Here is a 22,571-nt window from a genome sequence, read left to right as displayed (position 1 = left end):
CAACGTGCTCTAGAAGGTGTAAGTCAACTACCCTGGCCAGCAAGATCTCCGGATCTGTCCCCCATTGAGCATGTTTGGGACTGGATGAAGCGTCGTCTCACGCGGTCTGCACATCCAGCACGAACGCTGGTCCAACTGAGGCGCCAGGTGGAAATGGCATGGCAAGCCGTTCCACAGGACTACATCCAGCATATCTACGATCGTCTCCATGGGAGAATAGCAGCCTGCATTGCTGCGAAAGGTGGATATACACTGTACTAGTGCCGACATTGTGCATGCTCTGTTGCCTGTCTCTATGTGCCTGTGGTTCTGTCAGTGTGATCATGTGATGTATCTGACCCAAGGAATGTGTCAATAAAGTTTCCCCTTCCTGGGACAATGAATTCACGGTGTTCTTATTTCAGTTTCCAGGAGTGTATGTCTCGACAAGGTTTTCTACCGTTCCAAGTGATTTTTTTCTTGTAAATCGTGATAATTCAAAATTTTGTGTTAAAGTGAATTTTCACGATGATAGAACATGTTAGAAATACATCTACATCTACATCATACTGCGCAAGCCACCTAATGGTATGTGGCGGAGGATACTTTCAGTACCACTATCTGATATTTCTCTAATCTGAAATGCCAATAACAGCAGTCGCGGTCTTATCTCCGCACAGTTGAAATGGCATACAAAAAATAGCACGAGTGTTACAGGAAGTTGATTCTCCATTTAAAAGTTTAAAATAAAATAAATTTTTGTTCAAATATCTGTTTTTACCGCCTGTTGACCTTCGTGAATTAGAAAAATTACCGTTACAATTTTCAATAATGCCACGTTGTAAAATACTGTCGATTGTTGATTCATTAACACACCATTCCGCAGGATCGTCACTAACAAGGTTACTGCTTTTCGTAATATCCGATTCAACACTTAGGTTTTTGTGGGACTCGAATTCAGGAATAATTTGTTTCTCTTCATTTTTAACTATTGTTTCGTTCGCGTTCATCCTTCTACTACAGCTGCGGAGTTAGATCTATCATCAGTACCACTTGAACTCGAAATCTAACCAGCAACATTTTTTGTGAAAAATTTGTCTACTTTGCAAAGCGTTTTTAGAACATTAGCTTTTCGTTCTCGCTTTTCCTTCGCTAATTTCCGAAATAGCACCCCACTAAATTTTGCACGTTTCTTTTTGTCACTCTTACTCATGTTAAAGACACTTAGGAAACACTCACACAAAAGAAAATAAATTTGTAAATGAAAAGTATCTAATTCTAAATCGTACCACACGGCACACGAGCACAAAGCTTTTTAGTTTAAACACGACAGTGATCAACCGACTAGCTTGGATTACTTTACCGAATTGTGCTACGAAATAAAATGGTTAAATGTTAAAATAAGTACAGTGCAAAAAACGCCTCCCTCCAAAGCTGGCGCCCCTAGGCCCGTGCCTAGTGGACGTATATGTCAATCCGCTTCTGCCGAGAGACGAAAGTCTGCGAAACTGTCTATGTCTGGCCGTAGGCCCAAAGTCTGAGGCAGATATAAATTTTATTATATCTTCAGAGCGCCATAAATAATTAAATAACACTAAAAATTTGTTTTGTTTGTGATTTATGTTGTTGAGAAATATGAAATATACTGTAAAACAAAGCTGCGTGCCACATGCAGCATTTCCGCAGTTTTCCCCCTTCCCCCTCTTCGTGCTCAGACGGCGTGGTATGGTAGAGGGGGAAGTGTGCACACCTGGGGACCAGAGAGAGTGGAACGTGTGCACGAGCACCACAAGTGAGTTTCGTTCATCGCCGTTCCTGTCGTAATACATTCACATCTGCACCTGCCACCCAACAACAGGTAATGGAATTCCTGCAACTTTCTGTGACATCCCACATCGTTATAACACCAGCTGGACTATGGAATTACTGTGTAGGCTGCTGTTAATACCACAACACAAATGGTTATGTCTGGAGTGATGCCATCCCTGATCGGGAAGTATGCACAGCTGACGAATGGCGCCGCACTGTACTCAGCGATGAATCGCGGCACTACACTATTCCAGTGACTGTCGTCGGTGAGTATGGTGGCGACCTGGGCTGAGGTTCCATTCTTCTAACGTTTTAGAGAGGTGTAGCGGTGCTACTCCGGGCGTCATGGTGTATGGAGGCATCGGGTATGACTTCAGGTCAAGGATGGTATGACTTAGAGAACTAGATGGCACTATGGCACGTCACAGGCTTCCTGCATCCTCATGTGTGACCTCTCATGCCACAGTAGCGTGGCGTCATTTTTCAGCAGGACAATGTTCGTCCACACCTGGCACGTGCGTCTATGAACTATCTGAATCATGTTGACGTGCACCAGTGGCCAGCGAGCTCCCCAGACCACATGTGTGGGACCAGCTTGGAGGCCAACTCCATCTCAGTTCCAGCATCAAGGATATCGAGGACCTGTTACAACAGTTGTGGGCTAGCTTGTCGCAAGAGAGGGTACAACGGAGCGATGAGATCCTTCCCAACCGAATAAGTAAATGCATCCTCTTCAGAGGGAGTGCAACGTCGTACTCATAACTGGGCTCATACTGCCAATTTGATTCGAATTTGTGATCACTGTCATAACATCACATACCTTTACAACCGCTGAAGTTTTATTTAATTTCCACGGCCCCTTCCGGGTGCGTCACGTTTTTGCTAAGCAAAGTAATTTGTATAATGGTGGTGGTGGTGGTGGTGGTGGTGGTGGTTAGTGTTTAACGTCCCGTCGACAACGAGGTCATTAGAGACGGAGCGCAAGCTCGGGTTAGGGAAGGATTGGGAAGGAAATCGGCCGTGCCCTTTCAAAGGAACCATCCCAGCATTTGCCTGAAACGATTTAGGGAAATCACGGAAAACCTAAATCAGGATGGCCGGAGACGGGATTGAACCGTCGTCCTCCCGAATGCGAGTCCAGTGTGCTAACCACTGCGCCACCTCGCTCGGTAATTTGTATAATGTTTACAAAGTTAAGAGCTGCCTCTTTAAAAAGTGTGACAATAATTTTAATTATTATTCGTAAAGATTTGCTTACAACAGTAATTCGGCATATGCTTTCAGTCGATATGGAAATATTTATGGAAGAACAGTAGAGTGTCATACGTGTCTTCGGGACCCTTAGAAGGCAGTTGCAAGGACGTTAAGATTAGAAACCTTTGTTGGATTGTAATCTCGGCAAACATTGTGTGAGCACCACCCAGATCCGTGCTATAGCCACTGTGGCCCAGCTGTTATCTGTATAACAGCTGCGGGTTTTGTTCCACGGATACACGTAAGGTTTACACAGACTTTCAACGAAATTGTGCACAGAGAAGCTCTGCACTGATGCTAACAAAACGAAACGAGCTCCTCGGCAGACCGTGAAGGCCCAACATATGTCTACCAGCCGCCTTACCATCTTCTGCCTTGTGGCATCTTACAGGGGCATGTGACCAGCACACCGCTCTCCCAGCCGTTTTGCAGACTTTCTAGACTGTGGAGCCGCTTCTATCCGATCGAATAGCTCCTCAATTGGCATCACGAGGCTGAGTGCACCCCCTATCAGTCCTCCACAAAGGAAAAATCCTTGGCACTACTGGGAATAGAACCCCGGTCCTCCACAGGATAGTCATCTACGCTAACCATTTTTTATTTTTTTATTTTGTTCGCTTTCGTTCGTTGCATCCATTTAAGTTCGTTGTTGATCGATTAACTCAGTTTTTTTATTACAGAGGGTAGCTAATCCTCTGACCGAACACGCTGAGCTACTGTGCCGCCTAACCATTCAGCTACAGAGGCGTACGCTTACTAATGAAATTTGTAAATGGTCCTGTTATCAGAACGGTCATTAACTTCAGGATTACTTAGCATGGTGATATTTGCTGTGTGACGTTCTTGCTTTAATACTTCGGGGGGGGGGGGGGGGGAAATAAGTTTCATGTCGCCGTATGGCTATCCTGATTTAGGATTCCCAAGTTTTCCCTAAACTTCTCAAGGCAAATGCCGCTATGATTACTCCGGGAGTCTCCAAGGCGTCTCGGGTTCGGCGTCTGTGTGCCACCACGCCACGCGCCTGACCGACTGCTGGAGAAGCTGGCTGTCCAGCAGACGTGAGATTTCTTCCAGGGGACGCCTGGCGTCACACTCACGTCTGTAAGGTCAACACCAGCCGCTGTCACTTCGCTGAAGCAGCACTCCAGCCGTGGCCAAACGCGCCACCTTGTGATATGCTTAAGGTAGTAACGGCTGTCTGGCGGTCAACTCACGTTGTCGAGTCGCCGCCACGAGTGTCTTACTGAATAAAGAATGTATTTGCTAATTGAGTTCATCTCATATCAAGACTGCCGTGTTGCTGGTGTTATGAAACCCATCGTCTTACACACGCCATCCTGGATTAAGAAGACCGACCTGGCAATTTATGATGTCCACTCCTCCGACACTATTACAACGTGAAAAGAATTTGCTGCATACTACCTTTTCGTGGTACTGATGCTCGTCTTAGTTTAATAAATTCAGTCACCATTTGTGTCTGATGCTCAGTCTTTCAGGAAATTTCGTAATCTTCGATTGTCGATTCGAAAGTGATGGTCCTGAACCGCTGCTGCATCTGATCATTACCGTCACTGCGTATACTGTATTTTCGTTTGGGTGGCTATAAGTAAGAAGAAAAATAGCCTTAACATCGCTCACTTTGGTGTAGACTGTCAAACGGTTTTGACTGTGATGAATGATTTTTAGTTCCATTCCATACGTTCTTATCGATATACCGAAAAATCACTTGCTCTGATATTCCTGCACCATTAAGTGCGCACTTGTGGTAATAACACTTAATTTTGTTGCAGTAAATTGAATATGAACGATGATAAGCTATGAAATGTGCTAAATGCCACTATAGTTGCGGATGTTTGGAACTTGGAAATTTGTGGTAAGGTCTTATGGGACCAAACTACTTAGGTCATCAGTCCCTAAGCCTACACACTACTTAATCTAACTTAAACTAACTTACGCTATGGACGACACACCGAACGGACCGTGACAAGGCGCCCCAAACAGCGTGGCTACCCCACGCGGCTGCGGATGGTTATCTTGCGTCTGTGCACGACGACTGGTACCATAAGCATTATCCTTTTAGTATATTGATTTGTACCGTGTATACCGCCACTCGACGTCGATTACCTGCACAACTCCTGAAAACAGCCCGTTGATCGCCAAATGGTTCAAGTGGCTCTAAGCACTATGGGACTTAACATCTGAGGTCATCTGTCCCCTAGACTTAGAACTACTTAAACCTAACTAACCTGAGGACATCACACACATCCATACCCGAGGCAGGATTCGAACCTGCGACCGTACCAGCAGCGCGGTTCCGGAATGAAGCGCCTAGAACCGCGCGGTCACAGAGGCCGGCGTTGATGTCCAGCGACGGCCTCCATCCAGCATGCGTATTCCTTATACAGTTGGAACATTTGTCGACACTTCCTAATTGAAATACCAGCTTGATAGTTGCTTACAATTACTGCAAATGCTTCCATCTAGTACAACGTGAAATCCAAACCACAATGTCGCTTTACTTTTGACAAATAAATAAGGCTACAGTTAAATTAATTTCTCTGAAATTAAGTAGATGAAATAAATGAGGTTGAAATCAATGAAATAATTACGGTATAATCTGTCCAGAAATTCCGAACCCGCAATGTACGAATACGTCGAGACAAGCGATAATTCGTTCCACCCCAAGATTCGAAATTGGCTATGTGCTTGTTGCCAACAGTCGTCTTGAACAGTTTGGCACCTACGCGTCTCTCCAGAACCACCTCAAATTTTAGATGTCACCAAAAATGTCTCATCCATTACTTTCGAACTTAATAAAAAGTTGTTGTCTTACAGAGTATGTGAAAATAGCACCATTAGGGTAAATAATTTGGTAGAGCGGCTGGATTTAACACACACTCATGGGCAGTGGCGTATCCGGGGAGGGTCGGCCGGTCTTCAGCCCCCTCCCCCCCTCCTGCCCCTCAATTCGCATTTCTTACAGAAAAAAAATGCCTAGTGTGGTGATAGCTTTCTGACTTGGCAAGTTCTTACGATCGCTGATCATCTGTCTGTCGGGCGTGTATTTGCTTCCGTGAGGACTAAATAGGATCAAGGCTCCGTCCACGGCCGCGTCTAATATATAGGCGTCAGTGGTCTGCCCCGTCGACTTGTTGCTCAACCCCCTAATTCACCTCGGTGCACATCAGAACAAAAGCACGGCCGCGCGGGGTAGCCGTGCGGTCTAAGGGGTACTGCCACGGTTCGCGCGGCTCCCCCCGTCGGCGGTTCGCGTCCTCTCTCGGGCATGGGTGTGTGAGAGTTGTCCTTAGCGTAAGTTAGTTTAAGTTACATTAAGTAGTGTGTAAGCCTAGAGTCCGATGAGCTCAGCAGTTTGGTCCCATAGGAACTTACCACCACCACCATCACCACCACCACCACCACCACCACAACTCAACAAAAACACCTATTGCCGAGGATCATCGTAAAGCCATTTACATGCATCATACGTCGCGCTGTTTAAATCTTGCGACCTCAGAATCTTGCCAGGTCCTAGATATTATAAATTGATTTAGCATCATTGGAAAGACCTATTCATTTCTTCACACTGAAAGGAGGCATGACCTTTTATTAAATAAGATAGAACAATTTTGCCCAGAGTAAAAAAAAATACATTTGGAAAAACCATGCCCCGCAAGATGGGTGTAGAGGCATGACTCTACAACGACTTTTGTCTAGCTTCTTCATGCTGTCTGTTAAAGCCTAGAAAATTAATTATTGGACTGATCGCTGAGTAGACTGGGGCCAATGGATTAATTAATTACATTCGTATTGTGAAATTTATGGTTTCTCATTAAGCAGAAACCTGAAAAAAGATCTGGGCTTGTCTGTTGGACTAAAATACCCCGAGATGCTTGAAGAGCAATTACTGGACGTAATAGAACATGCAGATGATCATTTTAAGAAACTATTTCTTAAAGCAAAAATAATATCTGCTAACATGAGGTACCAGTAGTTATGCCGAGGACAAATCGTTCCAGTGTGGATATTACTGATCCTGAGGCGTGTTATCGATTTTCTATCTTTCTGCCATATTTTAGTTGAATTATTGCGGAAATTAGGAGTAGGTCTTTAGTCCATAAAAATATTCTGTCTTCCTTTTCCTGTTTCCTATTTTTCTCGGGAAATCTCTAAGATTTCGATGTGTTGATAAAGTTTTATGAGGATGACCTTCTTGAGAATAGTGCAGTCGTCAGCACTGAACAATAACATGGCAAAACTTTGCTATGGAAAAGAAGAATGAATGAATTTACAGAATTGAATCATCAGTTATGGAAATATTAAATAGAAGTGAGAAAGACATGTTTCCGAACATAAATGAGCTTTTAAGAGTACTCTAGTAATACCTGTCGCAACAGCAACTCCAGAGAGCGGCTAAGCACATTAAGCAGACATATTTGAGAAATACCACAGGGGAAGACAGACTTACTGCTCTGATACTTGTGGATGTGTATTTTAATTTTGACATAAATGCTGATGAATTGCTTGATATGTAAGCCCGAAAGAACCGTCGTATTAATATTACTTCATAGTTTTTATATCTTGTTCAGTCCAGTTTTTAATGTCAGCCTATTTTGTTGTAGTGCTACTGTATTGCACTGTACTGACATTGCATTCTGCCATAATGGCACTGAACTTGCTGCAACATTCAATAACAAACATTTTTTACAGGTTTCACCATCTACCTATCAGTCTTTAAAATATTGTTTGGATATCTCCAGTTACCTTAAGCACTTGTGATAGTAGATGAGCCCTTTTAATATCAGGGTAACAGTTAGACACCCTACTGATGTTGGTACTACCACAGTGCCGGTATGTTCGTATATTGTTTTGTCTCACTTACCTTTTAAAAATTGCGACTAGATGGTGCTAGCATGTTGAGTATTGATAGTCAACATTTAAATCTGTGTGTATATCTGCAATTACCGAGTTTTGAGCGTCATATTAATACAATATTGACGATCGATAATTCTGCTACTACGTTTACCTGTGCTGACATCGTGCTCTGTAATATTTGTTTACATGCTATTATTTCATTTTTTGTGTAGTGTTGTTATTCAGCATTGTTTTAGTGTTATTTTTTTCTTTAAGTCAGTGTTTGCCCTGCGTTTACTTTATCCGCTTTCATGAATTACTTAAAAAAAAGAGTCCAACCAAAGCCCAAGTAGAGGACGACAACATTCATGAGCTATTGGAAAATATTGGTTATGGAGTATTTTAATGAAAGTATCAGCAGTTCAGGAAGTTACAATGATGTTCTTGCAGATATTTTAAATGAGTCAAGGCTTCCTTAAACACATATGTTATGCAACGCAGAAGTCCATAAGTCCATACTTGTGACAAACTGTAATGTACTCTGCAGACATGTTTACTATCTCTCTAAAAAGTAATAATAATTACACTTTTCGTGCGTCATTTCACTCAGAAATTTATGTATAATTTATGGACACCACTGATACTACTTGAAATTAAGTGTAGTGTTAGGTAGAGGGAAAGAATCAAATTTATATTTTTAAGAGAATATTTTTATTTGGTGTGATATAAACAATTTAAAGTGGAGAAGTAGAGAGGTGTGTGTATACCATAATAAAATACATACTTTTGTGGGTAAATTGCATTTTTGCAGACTATTAACCAGAATATAGCATGATATACGATAAATTTAAACAGTGCTGCATAACAGTATAAAAGCGTATGACTTTTCAGGACTCACCACCATAAAATAATCGACAGCAAAAGTGTTAACAAAATACCATTGTTCACACAAAAAAATTTTTATACGTCTAAATGATACAAAATTTTTATGACTTCAGCCGTCCCTCCCCCACATCAAAATCGTGGATTCGTCCCTGCTCAAGGGTATTAATATCCATGGGAATATTTCAATCCATTTAATTGGTTCAGTAACACAGCTCGATATTATTCATTCATCATCATCGATTACGTTACAGTTTTACCTGCCCGGACAACCGCGCTTGTTAGCGTGACGATTCCGCAAATTGTGCAAGTATGCCGGCCTCGGATCGAATACGCCCGGCGGGTTAACGATGAGTTCCTGTATGCCGGCCAATCTGAATGTGGCTTTTAGGCGGTTTCCCCCAAATGGGTAGATGAACACCAGTGCAAAATGTTCAAATGTGTGTGAAATCTTATGGGACTTAACTGCTAAGGTCATCAGTCCCTAAGCTTACACACTGCTTAACCTAAATTATTCTAAGGACAAACACACACACGCCCATGCCCGAGGAAGGACTCGAACCTCCGCCGGGACCAGTCGCACAGTCCATGACTGCAGCGCCTTGGACCGCTCGGATAACCCCGCGCGGCTGAACATCCGTGCAGTACCCGCGACCCGCCTCAGTTACGCTATTCGTGAAGTTTTAGAAAATATTCGCACACTTTCATATGAACAACGCAACACGCAGACTGTACACAAATTCCGCCCCGGCTGGAAAGGGCTGGGGACAGGAAAGGCATCCGGGCACCCTCTAACATTAACAATGCCAACTCCATACATATTATAAAAGTGGACATATGTATATATGTTCAACAACTCCTCCTAAACCACCGAATGTATTTCAACGATACTTGGTGCACACATCACTTCGGGTATAGGAACCACCTACACCTCAAAGGAGTGTTCTGTTCAGTCTGTGGAGCATGAATCTGAATCTTGCTTGTGTGTCACCGGGTGGTTTGGTAGACTGTGAATGGTGGTGCTCGTGGTGTCGGTTTCCTGAATATCTTCAAGTCATGTCTGTTGTTTGTTTTTCGCACCGTCAGGTCCAGAAAATTTAGTGTGTTGTCTGCTTCTATTTCTAATGTGAGGTGAATTTTAGGGTGTAAGTTGTTTGTTTCATTGTATAGCTGTTCTATGTGTGTGTCTGTGGTTCATCAATCAGACATATTATATCATCGACATAACGGTACCAGACTATAACTTTTTATTTTTTTGTTTTATTATTTGTGTGAAGATCTTGTTCTCTAAATAGTTCATGAATATTCTGGATAGGAGGCCACCAATCAGTGATCCTATTGGCTGTTCCTCATGTTGGGAATAAAATTCTTTATATGAAGGTCGTATCTGTTCGCGAAAGAACAGAGACCATTGATGACCGTGCAGCTTCTCTAGAATGAAATGATAAATAAATCGACACCCTAGCTGCAAACAGGCGATGATGTACATCATTGGGGACATGGTGAAAATGTGTGCCCCGAAAATGTGTGGATAGAGCGTCTGCCATGTAACCAGGATATCCCTGGCCCGAGTCCCGGTCGGGGCACACATTTTCAGCATGTCCCCAATGATGTATATCAACGTCTGTTTGCAGCTAGGGTGTCGATTTAACTATCATTTCATAAAATTCTTTGTTGAACGTAAAATAATTTTGTTCTATTGTGGCCTTGAGTTTAGTTGCTGTTTCATTAATGTGTGAGTCTGATGTGTTTCCTTGTTATTTTAGTCTTCGTTTTATGACATTGATTGTTTCATTTATTGTAATGTAAGTGTACATTGAAGTAACATCAAATGATATGAGGCTTGCTGTCTGGAAGTTAACGCGATTCATTATGGTCCCTTGGATATTACAGACGGCGGGATATGAGTCTTGATAGAGTGTATAATCATCACGGACGGCAGTGCACGCTCTGTAACCTGCTCCGATGCTGGCCACAAGGCTGACAAGGAGTTTTTGTGGTATGGCGTTTCATTCCTCCGCCAGTGCGGTTGACAACCACAAGATGGTCGTTGGTTCATGGGGAAGTGCTGCAGTACGCCTCACCAACGCATTACACACGTGCTCGATGTGATTTAACTCTGGGGATTGAGTAGGCTAGTTCATTCGCCATATATCCTCTCGTTCCAAGAGGTCCTATACATGCGAAGTTCGATGCGGTCGTGCATTATCAGCCATAAAAATGTGGTCTGGGCCGAATACATCCCTGAAAAGTCGGACATGGGGAAAGAGTACAGGATCATAATAATGTTGGCAGGTAAGTATACTGTGTTCAAAGATTTGGAGGTGAGTACACTCACGCAACATTATGCCTCTCCACACCACAACACATGAACCACCAAAATTAAATGCAAGTTGATGTTAAGGACAGAGGATTCAATATTTCGGAGGTGAAAGATGAGGCAGTAGAAGATGGGATGCTGGACGCAGTACACGTCTGGAGTGGACTGTCAAAAAAGCACAGAATTTCAAGAGTGATAACGAGACCACCAGCAATCAGTATTATTACTGAAGTAATACAAATGATTATTCTTAATTCATTCTTTGTTACTTGTATAAACTGAATGCGGCTCTGTAATTACACTCCTGGAAATTGAAATAAGAACACCGTGAATTCATTGTCCCAGGAAGGGGAAACTTTATTGACACATTCCTGGGGCCAGATACATCACATGATCACACTGACAGAACCACAGGCACATAGACACAGGCAACAGAGCATGCACAATGTCGGCACTAGTACAGTGTATATCCACCTTTCGCAGCAATGCAGGCTGCTATTCTCCCATGGAGACGATCGTAGAGGTGCTGGATGTAGTCCTGTGGAACGGCTTGCCATGCCATTTCCACCTGGCGCCTCAGTTGGATCAGCGTTCGTGCTGGACGTGCAGACCGCGTGAGACGACGCTTCATCCAGTCCCAAACATGCTCAATGGGGGACAGATCCGGAGATCTTGCTGGCCAGGGTAGTTGACTTACACCTTCTAGAGCACGTTGGGTGGCACGGGATACATGTGGACGTGCATTGTCCTGTTGGAACAGCAAGTTCCCTTGCCGATCTAGGAATGGTAGAACGATGGGTTCGATGACGGTTTGGATGTACCGTGCACTATTCAGTGTCCCCTCGACGATCACCAGTGGTGTACGGCCAGTGTAGGAGATCGCTCCCCACACCATGATGCCGGGTGTTGGCCATGTGTGCCTCAGTCATATGCAGTCCTGATTGTGGCGCTCACCTGCACGGCGCCAAACACGCATACGACCATCATTGGCACCAAGGCAGAAGCGACTCTCATCGCTGAAGACGACACGTCTCCATTCGTCCCTCCATTCACGCCTGTCGCGACACCACTGGAGGCGGGCTGCACGATGTTGGGGCGTGAGCGGAAGACGGCCTAACGGTGTGCGGGACCGTAGCCCAGCTTCATGGAGACGGTTGCGAATGGTCCTCGCCGATATCCCAGGAGCAACAGTGTCCCTAATTTGCTGGGAAGTGGCGGTGCGGTCCCCTACGGCACTGCGTAGGATCCTACGGTCTTGGCGTGCATCCGTGCGTCGCTGCGGTCCGGTCCCAGGTCGACGGGCACGTGCACCTTCCGCCGACCACTGGCGACAACATCGATGTACTGTGGAGACCTCACGCCCCACGTGTTGAGCAATTCGGCGGTACGTCCACCCGGCCTCCCGCATGCCCACTATACGCCCTCGCTCAAAGTCCGGCAACTGCACATACGGTTCACGTCCACGCTGTCGCGGCATGCTACCAGTGTTAAAGACTGCGATGGAGCTCCGTATGCCACGGCAAACTGGCTGACACTGACGGCGGCGGTGCACAAATGCTGCGCAGCTAGCGCCATTCGACGGTCAACACCGCGGTTCCTGGTGTGTCCGCTGTGCCGTGCGTGTGATCATTGCTTGTACAGCCCTCTCGCAGTGTCCGGAGCAAGTATGGTGGGTCTGACACACCGGTGTCAATGTGTTCTTTTTTCCATTTCCATGAGTGTATAACGTATGTGTTGACACTATTCGACAGTGTTTTTTGAACTTAAGCAAGAAATACTGTAAATAAATTACAATGTGACTCTGGACAGGGCGCACCCGAACCGGCAATGCCCGGTTCACTAACGTGCTACTTCATATCACTGGGCCTCCGGAGACAGGCAGCTGGGAGGACCATATGTCAAATCGCCTTTCTAAAATAAAGATTAATTTTTCTGTCGTTTCTCTAAATTGTTTAAGCCGTATTTCAGAATAGTTTCCATGTGAAATCACAGGTTCGATTTCCTTTCCCATCATTGTTCTAATGAGGTTTGTGCAGTGTCTATAATGATCTCGCAGTCGTCAGAAAGTTAAAGCCTAATGTTCTTTATATTTTCGGCCAGTGGAATTTGCCGTTAGAGAGCTGCCACTCTACTCGTCACTGTGAAACAAATAATTTGTTGACAGGTAGTCTTACACTCATAATAAAACTATAATCGTTGTATTTCATCTGTAATTTAGGCAGAATTATGATATAACAAAATACAACCAATAACAGAGGGCTATGTGTGCATTGTACTTCAGTCTGACTAACTCTTTGTTCATTCTCTCACATTAGGCTTTCCTTTAGCAAGCGTAATATACCTGGGATTTGCAGATAGTATTGTACTAGCGTCGAAGACAACAAACACTTGGAAGATCAGTTGAACGGAATCGATATTGTCTTGAAAATGCCTCAAATGGCTCTGAGCACTATGGGACTTAACTTCTGAGGTCATCAGTCCCCTAGAACTTAGAACTACTTAAACCTAACTAACCTAAGGACATCACACACATCCATGCCCGATGCAGGATCGACCCTGCGACCGTAGCTATTGTCTTGAAAGAAGGTCATAAGATGAATATCAACAAAAGCAAACCAAGGGCAATGAAATGCAGCCGAATTAGGCAATGCAGAGGGCATTACATGAGGTATTTTGCTACTTAACTGAGGATGACTCGTGTAGAGATGATATAAAATGCAGACTGGCAATAGCAAGAAAAAGAGTTTCTGAGTAGGAGATATTTGTTAACATCGAATATAAATTTAAGTGTTGGGAAGTCTCTTCTCAAGGTATTCTATATGTACATATACACACCCCAGCCCCCTTATGGTGCGTAATGTACAGGATTTCCCCAGTTTTCCGTCCCCGTGACAAATGGTGTGTGGGCACTGTGCTGTGGTATAGTCTAAACACCGCGGTGCCACACCAAAGTTGGCAACGCGCATAAATACCACAGACATTAGCGATATCTCTCGGCAATCCATAACGACGAATTGGAGGCGCTCCTAAAGACACTCCCTCTCTCTCTACACTGCAGTGCCATCGCAAGGAGGTTGATATAGAAGCGAATATGGACTCGCTATACCTCAGCTCGTGAACTCTGATGAAGCAGTCAACCATATCTATTTACAGGGTGACAATTTTTGAACTACATGAAAAAATCGTAAATCAGTTACAAACTGCGGCGTGTACACACGTTTTTCAACATGTAAACGTCACTACAGATATTCGGATTTAGGTTGTGACTTGTTCGATATGCCTGCCATCATCGGCGATGATGTGGTGCAGACGAACAGCGCCGGCCTGAGTGGCCGAGCGGTTCTAGGCGCTACAGTCTGGAACCGAGCGACCGCTACGGTCGCAGGTTCGAATCCTGCCTCGAGCATGGATGTGTGTGATGTCCTTAGGTTAGTTAGGTTTAATTAGTTGTAAGTTCTAGGCGACTGATGACCTCAGAAGTTAAGTCGCATAGTGCTCAGAGCCATTTGAACCACCTTGTACACTGCTGGCCACCGTAAATGCAACACCAAGAAAGACAAGAGGTAGCACAACAAAATTTATTTTGTAGATAACATGTTGACCAAGTATCAAATGATTACGTTTACAGACGTCTGTGACATGTGGTTCCTGGCAGAATCAGTAGCCAGAGTAGCCGCCATTGCTGGAGATCACCGCTGCCACACGTCTCGGCATTGAGTCAAAGAGACGTTTGATGTGTTCCTGGGGTACAGCAGCCCAAACAGCTTCCACACGTTGCCAAAGATCATCTGGTGTGGCAGCTGGGGATGTAATCTGGGTGCCGGCCGAAGTGGCCGTGCGGTTAAAGGCGCTGCAGCCTGGAACCGCGAGACCGCTACGGTCGCAGGTTCGAATCCTGCCTCGGGCATGGATGTTTGTGATGTCATTAGGTTAGTTAGGTTTAACTAGTTCTAAGTTCTAGGGGACTAATGACCTCAGCAGTTGAGTCCCATAGTGCTCAGAACCATTTGAACCATTTTTTGTAATCTGGGTCACTCGTTGAGCAACCATGGACCACATGTTTTCTATCGGCGAAAGATCCGGAGAGCGAGCCGGCCAGGGAAGCAATTCAATCTGGTTATTGACGAAGAACCTTTGGACAATGCGTGCCACGTGTGGTCGCGCATTATCCTGTTGGAATATGGCTGTGGCCGAGTCCTGAAGGTAAGGAAGGACAACTGGCTCCAGCACCTCGGATATGTAGCGCCGGCTATTTAAAGTACCGTCAATGCGTACCGTTCTAGAGGCGTGCGAGAGTAATATCCAATACCGCCCCATACCATAATACCCGGTGCAAGACCAGTGTGGCGGTGCATAATGCAGCTGTCCAGCATCCTATCTCCACGGTGTCTCCACACTCGAATCCGACCATCGTGGTGCTGCAGACAGAAGCGTACCTCGTCAGTAAAGACAAAGTCATTCCATTCTGCCGTCCACATCCGTCTGTCATCACACCATTGGTGACGGAGACGTCTGTGGTTCTGCGTCAATGGTAGACGAAGCAATGGACGTCTTGCGGACAGACCACTCTGCTGTAAACGGCGTCGAATGGTACGCGCAGACACTGGATGATGCGTTACAGACGCAATGTGCTGTGCTATGGTTCGGGATGTCACTGAGCGATCCGTCACTGCCATGCGCACAATTAGCCTATCAGCACGTGCAGTGGTGCACCGAGGTGAATGCGATCGACCACGTCGGTCCGTCGTACCCTCCTGCATCCAACGGTCACATATCCGCATTACAGTTGTTTGGTTACGTCCAACACGACTAGCGATTTCTCTGTATGATAATCCACAATCTCGGTAAGCCACTATCCTTCCTCTGTCGAACTCGGATACTTGATCAAACGATGTTCGCTGTTGTCTACGAGGCATGACTGATCCTCTTGTGAAACAACCACAAGGTAAACACACGTGCCGAACGTACACTCGTCGGAATCGCCAGGCCTTAAATGGCGCTATGAGGTGGCGCCACAGGCGCGCGTGATGTGCGTCTGCGCTGAAATTCTAATCAGTTGCATATCTCATCGCTGCAAACTCATGGTGTAAATTTCACTCGATTCGGATGCTTCCTTCAGGGTGTTGCATTTACGGTGGCCAGCAGTGTATTTAATAAAGACCCACAAAAGAAGTCGCACCTGTTCATATCCGGAGACTATGGAGGCCAATCGAGACCCATACCAGTGGCCTCTGGGTACCGCAGACCCAGAATGCGGTCCCCAAAGTGCTCTTCCAGGACATAAAACACTGTCCTGCTACGATGAGGTCGATCTCTGTCTTGCATGAACCATACCTTGTCGAAATCAGGGTCACTTTGGATAACGGGGATGAAATCAACTTAAAAAGCCTTCACGTTCCGTTCGGTAGTCACCGTGTCATCAAGAAATATCGCACCGATTATTCCGTGAGTCGACACTGCACACCACACAGGCTCCTGTTGAGGGTGAAGAGACTTCTCGATCGCGAACTGCGGATTCTCAGTCCCCAAAATGCGACAATTTTGTTTATTGGCGAAGCCATCCAAATGAAAGTGGGCTTCGTCGCTAAACCAAACCATGCATGTGCATACTAATTCCCATCGTGCCCCGCGGCCAACCGTGCAGTTTTAATGTCCTAACGCAAACCGTTCAGAAGTTATGACGATTTTATTTCATATAGATCAATAATTGTCAGCCTGTAGGACACCAGTGTTATTCAAGTCTCAAATGGAACTGTACTTTTGTAAATGTTGAACTTTTACTTCAAGGGGAGAGTTTGTAACAGTGTGCATCAAGTAATGCTTCACTGTTCAAAGACAGTTGTAAATGTCCGGCTTATTCCTGTGGCAATGGATTGTATAAAGTTATGGACATCTTTTAAGCATTCTTGTAATAAAGTGAACTAATGTTTCATATGTTATTGTTCCGATCAGCCACCTCATAGAGCAGTCAAAGAATCCACAGTTATGACTTTGTGGTTTCGACCCTAATGTTATCATGAATTGACCAATAGATGTCACTAGAGGTGCACCCACCAATATGAAAGGAAGCGGGGAGTATTGTGTTAGCCGGCCGTTGTGGCCGAGCGGTTCTAGGCGCTTCAGTCGGGAACCGCGCGACCTCTACGGCCGCAGGTGCGAATTCTGCCTCGGAAATGGATGTGTGTGATGCCCTTAGGTTAGTTAGGTTTAAGTAGTTCTGAGTTCTAGGGGACTGATGACCTCAGACGTTAAGTCCCATAGTGCTGAGAGCCATTTGAATTTGAATATTGTGTTATCGGTATAGAAGCAATAACAGCCAGGTGAGCTCGGTGACTTGGAACGTGGATTAGTCACTGGGTGTCACCTGAATATCAGATCCATGACAGACATTTCAGTAGTTCTAAAACTGCTCTAGTCGACTGTTCGTGACGTGACTGTAAAGCGGAAACGTGAAGGAACAACCACGGCTAAACCAAGGCCAGGCAGACCTTACGTACTATTGGACAGGGGCCCGACTGTCGAGCACTATGAAGAGTGGTTGTAGGAAATCGTATGAAATCAGCGGAAACTATCACTCGTGAGTTCCAAAGTGCTACCGGCAGTGCAGTTTGCACAATGACTGCGCGCATGGAGCTAAAAGGAATGTGGTACAATGGTGGAGCAGCTCGAGGCGACGCAAACAGCGACGCCAGTGGTCAGTGGATGACCGAAAACAAGTGATCGGAAGTCTTGAATCACGCTGTACTCTGTGGCAATCCGATGGAAGTGCCGCGTTTGGCGAATGTCTGGAGAAAGTTATCTGTCATCACGTTAAGTGCCAACAGTGAAATACGGAGAAGGTTGTGTTACGGTATGAGAGCATTTCTCGTGGTTATGGTGAGGCCCTCTCACTGAACACACTTTACAGCACTGTGTACTGCGTACAGTATAGGAACGGTTCCGAGACGATGATGGTTTGTATCAGCATGACAATGCACCCTGTCGTAAAGCAGCTGCATCTTTGAGGCAATGGTTTGTGGACAATAACATTCCTACAACTGACCGGCCCGCCCAGACTCTCAACCTGAACTCAACTTTGGGAGCAGACACAAGCTCGACTTCTCTCCAGATCCCAGCGTCTAACGTCACTGATTTCGGCTCTTGAAGAAGAAACACCATTACTGCACAGACATTCAGACACCTCTTTAAAAGTGTCCACAGCAAAGTTAAAGCCATTTTAAGGGTGATAAGTGGACACATCCCATATTAATGCCCACTAATAGGCGCCTGAATACTTTTCAGCAGATAGTATACGTAGGGGGAAGTCGCATATTGGCAGCCACTTCGTCCGCAGCTCGTGGTCGTGCGGTAGCGTTCTCGCTTCCCACGCCCGGGTTCCCGGGTTCGATTCCCGGCGGAGTCAGGGATTTTCTCTGCCTCGTGATGACTGGGTGTTGTGTGATGTCCTTAGGTTAGTTAGATTTAAGTAGTTCTAAATTCTAGGGGACTGATGACCATAGATGTTAAGTCCCATACTGCTCAGAGCCATTTCAACCATTTGACAGCCACTTCTGGAAACGTACACTCTCGGAATTTTAACAGAAAATCACACCGTGATGCATAACGTGTCTCTTGTGGTGTCTTCCACTGGAGTTTGTTGAGCATCTGCGTGACGCTTTCGCGCTTATTAATCGCACCTGTGACGAAACACACTGCCCTTCTTTGGATCTGTTCTATTTACTCTGTCAATTCTATCTGGTATGGGTCCCAGACTGACGAGCAATATTCAAGTATCAGTCTAACGAAGGTTATGTAAGCTAACTCTTGCGTCGGTGGACTGTGCTTCTTGAGAATTCTCCCGATAAACTTCACTCCGACATCTGCCTTGCCTGTCTTAATTGAATGTAGTCGTTCCATTTTAAATCGCTCCGTGTGAAGCAAGGAAGGAAGATTTGGGTTCAACGTCTCGATGACATCGAGGTGATTAGTGATGGAGCAGATGTTTCAAATATAGAGAACGAAATCGGCTGTGCTCTTTCAAAGGAACCATCCAAGAATTTGCATGGAGAGAAATCATAGAAAACCTAAATCTGGATGGCCAGACACGGATCTGTACCGTCGTCGTCCCGAATGCATGTCCAGTAGGCGCCGCGCGCATATTCCTAAGTATTTAATGGTCGATTTTCTCTTTGTCATCCTCCTATTCGATGCCATTATGGGCACAGAGTGTCTGGAAAGATTGTTTTGATGCGTTTATGAATGTAACATGGAAACAAGACATCTTAGGATTTTTTGTCAGATCGGTAGACAGAATTTTACTTTCGAATTCGTTGAATATTTCACACATGACTCTCCTTACGTTAATTTTACTTTGCTTAGCTTTTATTCGTCTAAGACGCTTTGGATACGTTTTTGTGTGTGTTGAAGCTCTCTTTAGTTTCGGAGCAGCTTTCTAACACGCGTGTCGAACCACTGCTGATATTTCCCACACTTCACAACTTTGAACGGCACATACCTGTCTAAGGAACATTGTACAATACTGTTCAGCTTCATCCGTTTGTACTCAAGATTTTTAGTCTCAGACATGTATGTTTCATGTTGATTATTCACATAGTCTGAACTCTGTTTCTTGTTGATTTCTCTGACCACAATTACCTTGCTATACTTCTTAATATTCCTATTTACACCCAACTTATGATCACGTTTAACATTAACTGAGACGAAAAGTACAACCCTGTTTGTTACCAGGAGACCTAAGAAGCTACCCTAACGAGTCGAGTCACTGAGAAACTAATCAAGATAATTTTGGATAATACACTTAGAAAAATTTCAATCGATTATCCCCCCCCCCCTAATCACTAGAATATCTTAGTCCATACCTGTTAAATTGAAATCTCCCCCAAATGTTGCAATAACATGGCCAGGAATTTTTTTCACTGACATCTTTTGCCCTTAGTGCTCCTGAGGTAGTGGTTCATAACGGCATCCGATTACCAAGTTTGACCCACTTTTAACATTTACGGTCAACCAAATTATTTCGTATTCGTATTCTGTACTAAACTCACTAAATGTTATTGTCTCCTTGCGACTTTAAACACTCCTCCGCCACCGACGTACGGCATGTCTTTGCGATATACGTTTTAGAAGAAATTAGAATTTAACGTCTGCCTTCAGTCCGCTTTGTGTCCCTAGTACTATGTGGGCATTATTGTCGATTAATAGCGAGGCTTCTTTTGTGATCACTCTATGCACGCTCCTGTAATTATCTAATATTCTATTAACGTTCTCTTCCTCCGATATGCCTTTACGAATGCTATTCCCCGTAAATACTGTGGCTGATATTCTTCCCTCTTGAAATAAGTATGTAACCTGAGGAAATATGTAGCCTTGTACGGAAATAAAATGTGGATGATAAACAGTATAGATAAGAAGATAGAAGAAGCTTTTGAGATGCGGCGCTACAGGAGAATGCTGAAGATTAGATTAGTAGATCGAAAAACTAATGAGGAGATACTCAATCGAACTGGGGAAAAGAATTATGGCACAATCTCATTAAAAGAACGGATCTGTTGATAGGACAGGCGGAGGCATCAAGATACTGTCAGTTTGGTAATGGATAAAATATTTACAGGGTGCGAAGGTAAGACTACAGTATGCAGGTTCAAATATATGTAGTTTACAACAATCTTATAGAAATGAAGAGACTTGCACAGCACATACTACAGTGTACATCTGCATCATTTAGTCTTCGTGCTCAAGGCCACAACAACAACAAAAACACCTCTAACCACAATGCACTTCCTACACTGCAAGATCTTTCAGCATGACTGCTCCCTCTGTACTTCGGTTAATCAGCCGCTTCGCTGTTTCATTCTAGTGCTCTTCGACATTCGATTCTGATTCCATATCAGTGTGAAACAGACTCAGATCAGTGCAAAATTCACGTCCAGCTACCTCAAACGTATTGGTATTTTGTCTATATCATTTACTTATGGTTGCTGCTACGTTTGCTCTTCATACTACTAATTCTGTCGCAAATATTCAACTTTTAGATTTTCATCTCTTGTATTTTGCCGTGTTTGCAGTTAAAAATATTGGATATAGATTCCGGCTTGTACGCAAGATACTGTTTTTTCTTGTTACCCTAACATTTTTCGGCACCTCAGTGCCATCATCAGTGGGTTTTGTTTATTTCAAAACTGTAAAAAGTGAACATATTTTAGGTTGTAACTGACTAACAAAACGAAGCTAAAAGACAGTTATGGTTCGTTTTTGTTCTTGTCTTGATTTTACATTATATGGTTTTGCACGACCATCTGTATGGTGTCCTGCGCTGATAGTTTGTCATCTGCAAACCAAACGATGTCAATGTGAATTTTATCATGGAGTTAAACAAAATACATTTAATGTGTGTGTGCAATGTCCTCAGAATGCGAAAGAGGGAGGATCGATCACAACAAGATATGAGTAATACCAAATATCTACGCAGAACATTTTGCCACATCAAAATCAAGTTTTTAAAAATCAAGAGATGTGTTAACTCGGGGTTGTTTGCAAATGACAAGTCTGACACTCCACTCCTTTTCATGTTCGTCATACATCGGCAAAAACACCCCATGGGATTAGGAGTGGACCCTTATTCTATGACAGAGCACAACAGTGTTTAGATGTACTAAATTTGTTTTATTCCTATTTTTTGTTGAAGAAGCACACGGGTTTACATAGATTGTGACATTACAATTCCAGGACAGTTGTCAAGGTAACCCATTACGTCCTGTTTAGCAGAAATATCACTGAACACAACAATATCAGATTTAAATAGAAGGTTCTCTACAAGATTTTTCTACTTATAGACAGTGAAGTTGGCCAATATTACGACAAATCATCCGATTCCGGTTCTAATTTCGGTACTATTTAGGATGACAATCAAGTCCATGGAAGATGGTTAGTTTTTGTGACAAGATGAGCAAAAGATTAGTCCAGGTTGCTCGAGTTCGCAGTGGACGCAAGCTAGTGATCCAACAATTTTACGCTTCTGCGAGCGGCATTTACCTTTAGCTGTGACGTGCTGTCAGCTGCCCTCTGAAAATCCTATGAAACGCTAACCAAAATCTTTACTGATTTTATCAGCTGAATCTGTCTTATGTTTCTCGTTAGGCGAGAAAACATGCACTCATCCCTAGTTTTGAAAATATGGCGATATACACGGGCATACATGGAGCAGCGTGTATGCTTCAACGCCCTCTTAGTTCTCGCAAGAACAATTAACTACGTCGCTGTTTTCTTTCTCCACTGTCGGAGCTCAACGACTCTTCAGCTAATTTCAAGCTGAATGTCAGCCAAAGTGAACCCAGTGTTTACACGAAATTCCTCTTTTGGCGTCGTACAGAGCGTGATGCGCCCTGTTCTACTCTTGACCCTGGTTCAAACGAGAGTCCCCGAAGTTTTCGGAATTGTGTCTTCCGTAGCAAACTGGCCCCCATCTGTGTCCTTC

The sequence above is a fragment of the Schistocerca nitens genome, chromosome 3, assembly GCF_023898315.1.
Source record: "Schistocerca nitens isolate TAMUIC-IGC-003100 chromosome 3, iqSchNite1.1, whole genome shotgun sequence".
In the NCBI taxonomy this organism is placed as follows: domain Eukaryota; kingdom Metazoa; phylum Arthropoda; class Insecta; order Orthoptera; family Acrididae; genus Schistocerca; species Schistocerca nitens.
Note: the sequence above shows the minus strand (reverse complement) of the source record.